Below are 6,000 nucleotides of genomic sequence, written 5' to 3' on the forward strand. Positions count from 1 at the left end.
GTCAAAATTACATAAATTCTTACTTAACAAATTAATTGCTGATTAATATTTATTACTTATTATAATGAAACTAACATCTGTCCATTCCTATTATAATCATTAATTTCTCTAAATAGATTTACAAAACCTCTAATAACAATTACATTAATATTGTCATTATAGAAATATATTTTATATATATATACAGGGTGTATATAAATTGGTGTCAAATATTTCGAGGACGTGTTCTTAACATCAAAACAATTAAAAAAGTTAATATGAACACAGATCTGAAAACCATTCGTTAGGGAGTTATTAAAGGATATGTCCCTTCATTGACCGCTGATTGTTTGATGGTTTTTTGTTTGTTTGTATTTTGTAGAGCAAAGAAATCAGAAGAAAATGTATTCTGTGAGTGAACAGAGCGAAATGATTTGCATCATTTAATTGATGATGTGCTTCTGGACGACATCCAACGAATGTGTTTTAACACGATGCTGCTCCAGCTCATTTCAGTCTGATAGTTCGTAATTTTTTTAGTGATCGATTTCCCCAAAGATGTATTGGTCAAAGGGGATTCATTGCATGGCCTGCTCGATCGCCTGATTTGAATACAATGGATTTCTTCGTCTGGGGACATTTAAAGTCCCTGGTTTATGCGACTCCTGTACTTAATGTTGATATTCTGAGAGCGTATCCAAACTGGATTTCACGAAATACGAAACACTCCAGGAATTTTCAACAGAGTACGCCAGAGCATGTAATGCAGGTTTAGGGGACAAATCGAAGCAGAAGGAAGCCACTTCGAGCAATTTTTGTGACATTAAATTTTGTCTTGTAACTCTGAAATAAATTATTTTGAGACCAATGTTCATATGAACCTTTTGTAATGTTTTTGTGTTACGAACACGTCCCCGAAATATTTGACAAATTTAGATACACCCTGTATATATATATTTTTTTCTCCCTGTAACATAGTTCTAGTAAGCTTATATTAAATTAATTTTCATCACTTTACTAGCTATCTCAAACTTCAAATTAATTATAATTGATTGAATTAAATTAGCTCATAAATTAAGTTACTACTTTACCTTATAGATTTATCTAAATTTAAATAAATATGTAGTCTACTAGTCGTTAACTTAACTGAAGAATATTGCTGGAGAACCTTTTAAGTGTAGTGTAAATATTCTAATTTAAATATGTATTGTATTGATTAAGGTTGGTTGAGTGGAAGAGAAGGCCTTATGGCCTTAACTCTGCCAGCGAAAATAAAACATTATAATTATTATAATAATAATAATAATAATAATAATAATTATTATTATTATTATTATTATTATTATTATTATTATTATTATTATTATTAAATTCCTTTACTTGAAAGAAATTCAGTGATTACTTGAATAGGACTTAAGTAAAAAACTTACAGTGTAGAGTTTACTCAATAGTGATCAATTATTACTTTTTTGATTCAGTAAACACTTTAAATGTTTTGAATCAAGTTCAGTAATTTCTTGTTTGATCCAGCAATTATTTACACATTTTTAGGTTTGCTAGAGAGTTGACTTGAAAACACATATTGATAGCTAAACAGTATCCAAGCGAAGAATAAAACTCATATGGACTAAATTTAATTTAACGATATAAGAAACAAGATTGCTCACAAAAGACACACTTCTTCAACCTGTTGAAGACCTTATGAAGGAATTTATAATAAATAACATCACGATTGCTGAAAAAATACAGAAAACTTCTTCAGCCTGTTGAAAATCTTGATTAATCGGAAAATGAAGGGGATGGTAAAAAAGCAAAATAAAATAAATTGAAACAATATAAAATATAATACGTGAAGAAAGAGAGAAGATTAACAGTCTTAATAGTGATATAAGTATGAGGAAAAACTTCTGATGTTTTAATGAAAAAGGATCAAACATGAATATAATAGTGACGAATGGAAGCAGATTCTTAGGCCCAGTAACGACATAAATACGTGGATAAATTTCTATTTTTTATTTCGAATAAATTTTATTCAGCTTCCTCCAAGTGAAGGCTGCATAGAAGACAAAGCTTACCATAAAATTGTTGTTATAATGAAAAAAAAATAAAACAATGGAGAAGAAAAAGAATAAGAAATAGCACAATTAGAAAAGACTAAACAAAACATCATTAATTCCAGAAGAAACATAAAATTTCCTAGTATCTATTAGCTATTGGGTGATCACAGTCGTCTATTTGCAAGACCCAACTTAACTGAGCAGATCGCCGTAGCAAAGAAATCAATCTAACTTATATAACTGTAGAGATGGTTTCTTAGGATTTTTATAGATCCCTTCACTGCAGACATAGATACTTCAGTGACAAGAGTTTGTCCTAGACCAAACTGCTTACAAAAATGCGCGAATCTTTTTGTGATGGTTCCTCTAGCCTCAATCAGTAATCCAATAACTTCGATCGACGTTAGATGATATTTTTCCTTATAATATGGTATAGTGGGTCGTATATGTCGCATAAAGAAATGAGACAATAATATATGGACCCATATTAGTAAAGAAAGAGGACACATTCTTAGAAGCATCAACGCTTTAAATGCGTGGATAAATTTATGATATTTGAATTATAAAATGAAAGAAGAATATACGGGCACGTAGGCCTATTTGTGAAGAAAAAGAGCAGATTATTATGTGTAGTAACGCTACAACTACGTGGATAAATTTCTGATATTTGAATTAGAATTAAAGAAGAATATATGGGCAAGTATTAGTGATGAATGAGAGCAGATTCTTCGGCCCAGTAACGACATGAATACATGGATAAATTTCCGATAATTTAAAGAAATGAGACAACAATATATAGGCCCATATTAGTAAAGGAAGAGGAGACATTCGTAGAAGTATGAACGCTATAGCATGGATAAATTTCTGATACTTCAAATAGAATGAAACAAGATTATATGGGCAAGTATTTGCGAAGAAAGGGATCAGATTCTTATGTGTAGTAACGCTATAAATACGTAGATAAATTTCTGATACTTGAAGTATTCGCAAGTATTTGCGAAGAAAGTAATCAGATTCTTATGTGTACTAAAGCTATAAATACATGGATAAATTTCTGATATTTGAATTAGAATTAAAGAAAAATATATGGTTAGGTATTAGTGACGGATGAGAGCAGATTCTTAGGCCTAGTAACGACATGAATACGTGGATAAATTTCTGATAATTTAAAGAAGTGAGACAACAATATATATAGGCCCATATTAGTAAAGAAAGAGGACACATTCTTAGACGCACCGAGGCTATAAATACATGGATAAATTTCTGATACTTCAAATAGAATGAAACAAGATTATATGGGCAAGTATTTGCGAAGAAAGGGATCAGATTATTATGTGTAGTAACGCTATAAATACGTGGGTAAATTTCTGATACTTGAAATAGAATGAAACAAGATTATATGGGCAGGTAGTAGTGAAGAAAAAAAAAAGCAAATTTTATATGTAGTAACGCTATAATTACGTGGATATATTTCTGATACTTGAAACAGAATGAAACAAGATTATATGGGCAAGTATTTGCGAAGAAAGGGATCAGATTATTATGTGTAGTAACGCTATAAATACTTGGGTAAATTTCTGATACTTGAAATAGAATGAAACAAGATTATATGGGCAGGTAGTAGTGAAGAAAAAAAAAGCAAATTTTATGTGTAGTAACGCTATAATTACGTGGATATATTTCTGATACTTGAAATAGAATGAAACAAGATTATATGGGCAAGTATTTGCGAAGAAAGGGATCAGATTATTATGTGTAGTAACGCTATAAATACGTGGGTAAATTTCTGATACTTGAAATAGAATGAAACAAGACTATATGGGCAAGTATTTGTGAAGAAAGGGATCAGATTCTTATGTGTAGTAGCGCTATAAATACGTGGATAAATTTTGGATACTTAAAATAGAATGAAACAAGATTAACTTATATGGGCAGGTAGTAGTGAAGAAAAAAAAAGAAAATTTTATGTGTAGTAACGCTATAAATACGTGGATAAATTTCTGATACTTGAAATAGAATGAAACAAGATTATATGGGCAAGTACTTGCGAAGAAAGGGATCAGATTCTTATGTGTAGTAACGCTATAAATACGTGGGTAAATTTCTGATACTTGAAATAGAATGAAACAAGATTATATGGGCAAGTATTTGCGAAGAAAGGGATCAGATTCTTATGTGTAGTAACGCTATAAATACGTGGGTAAATTTCTGATACTTGAAATAGAATGAAACAAGATTATATGGGCAAGTATTTGCGAAGAAAGGGATCAGATTCTTATGTGTAGTAACGCTATAAATACGTGGATAAATTTCTGATACTAAAATTAGAATGAAACAAGATTATATAATAATAATAATAATAATAATAATAATAATAATAATAATAATAATAATAATAATAATAATAATAATAATAATAATCTATACTAATAATAAATTTGTAGCCGAAATTTTTCCGGTAATTTTCGATTTTCCAAAAATAATTGGTCCTAACATGTATAATTAACCACCCTGAAACAGAAAATCGCTTTTTTGAAATTTTTGTTTGTATGTCTGTCTGTCTGTCTGGATGTTTGTTACCTTTTCACGCGATAATGGCTGAACCGATTTATATGAAAAGTGGAATATAAATTAAGTTCGCTGTAACTTAGATTTTAGGATATAAGACATTCAAAATACGTTTTTTAAAAGAGGGTTATGAGGGGGCCTGAATTAAATAAATCGAAATATCTAGCTTATTATTGATTTTTGTGAAATATGTTACATAACAAACGTTTCTTTAAAAATGATTTTCGATAAGTTTTATCCCTTGTAAAAGTTTGATAGGACTGATATTTAATGAGATAAATGAGTTTTAAAATTAAAATACAATGCCATCTAAGGAGGAGTAATGAAATGAAAACAAATGACTTCGTCTATAAGGGGCCTTGGACAACAATCGAAAGCTTTGAAACATAGCCTACAGAGAATGTTTCTGTGTTTGTCTGAAGTAATATCGACAGCTATTTAACCGATTTGTATAATTAATTATTATTTCACCATTGGAAAGTGTAGTTTCTCTAGATCAACATAATGCTATAATGTTATTACAGTAACTTCTGAGTGCTCTCTGGATCAAAATGATGGCATTTTAATTATTTAAATACAATTTAAATTAAGTAACATATTAAACGATTTATCCTTCTATCAAACACGAATGTTCCCTGGATCGAACATCCTACGTATTTCAATTTTGTAATTACTTTATATTTATTTCTAACAGGTGCAGCAGAGCGCACGGGTACGGCTAATAATAATAATAATAATAATAATAATAATAATAATAATAATAATAATAATAATAATAATAATAATAATGATAATAAATAATAAATAATAAATATAATAACAATAATAATAATAATAAAATAATAATAATAATAATGAATAGGCCTACAGCAATGTGTTAAAAATGGTCATGAGCCGAAAATGAAGCCCGGACTTGTGAAGAGGCCCGCTCAAACTTGTGCCAAGTTGCAGGCAGCCTTGCATCTGAATCGAGAGGAAGTGAGCAGACCTCGCAAGGCCCGGGGCGGAGGGCCTTTCTGGTCGCTTTTACTTTCTCAGGATGCAGGCTGAGTTTGCTGCTAGGGGAAATTGTTCCGGTTGGCCATGCCGGTTGTCATGGTGACGAGATCTCTGTGCGCTAATTGCCAGGATACAAACAGCTGAAACGCGATTATTTCGTTGCGTTGACTTGTCTTATCTCGGAGACAATACCATTTCATCGATATGTGGTTATAAGATTCTTTAATGCCGGCAGCACCGTGAAAACTGACTTATTCATTCATTCATTCATTCATTCATTCATTCATCATTCATTCATTCATTCAGTCTTCCATTCATTCATTCTTCCATTCATTTATTCATTCTTCCATTCATTTACTCATTCATTCATTCATTCATTCTTCCATTCATTTACTCA

Source organism: Periplaneta americana, chromosome 9, assembly GCF_040183065.1.
Source record: "Periplaneta americana isolate PAMFEO1 chromosome 9, P.americana_PAMFEO1_priV1, whole genome shotgun sequence".
Classification (NCBI taxonomy): Eukaryota; Metazoa; Arthropoda; class Insecta; order Blattodea; family Blattidae; genus Periplaneta; species Periplaneta americana.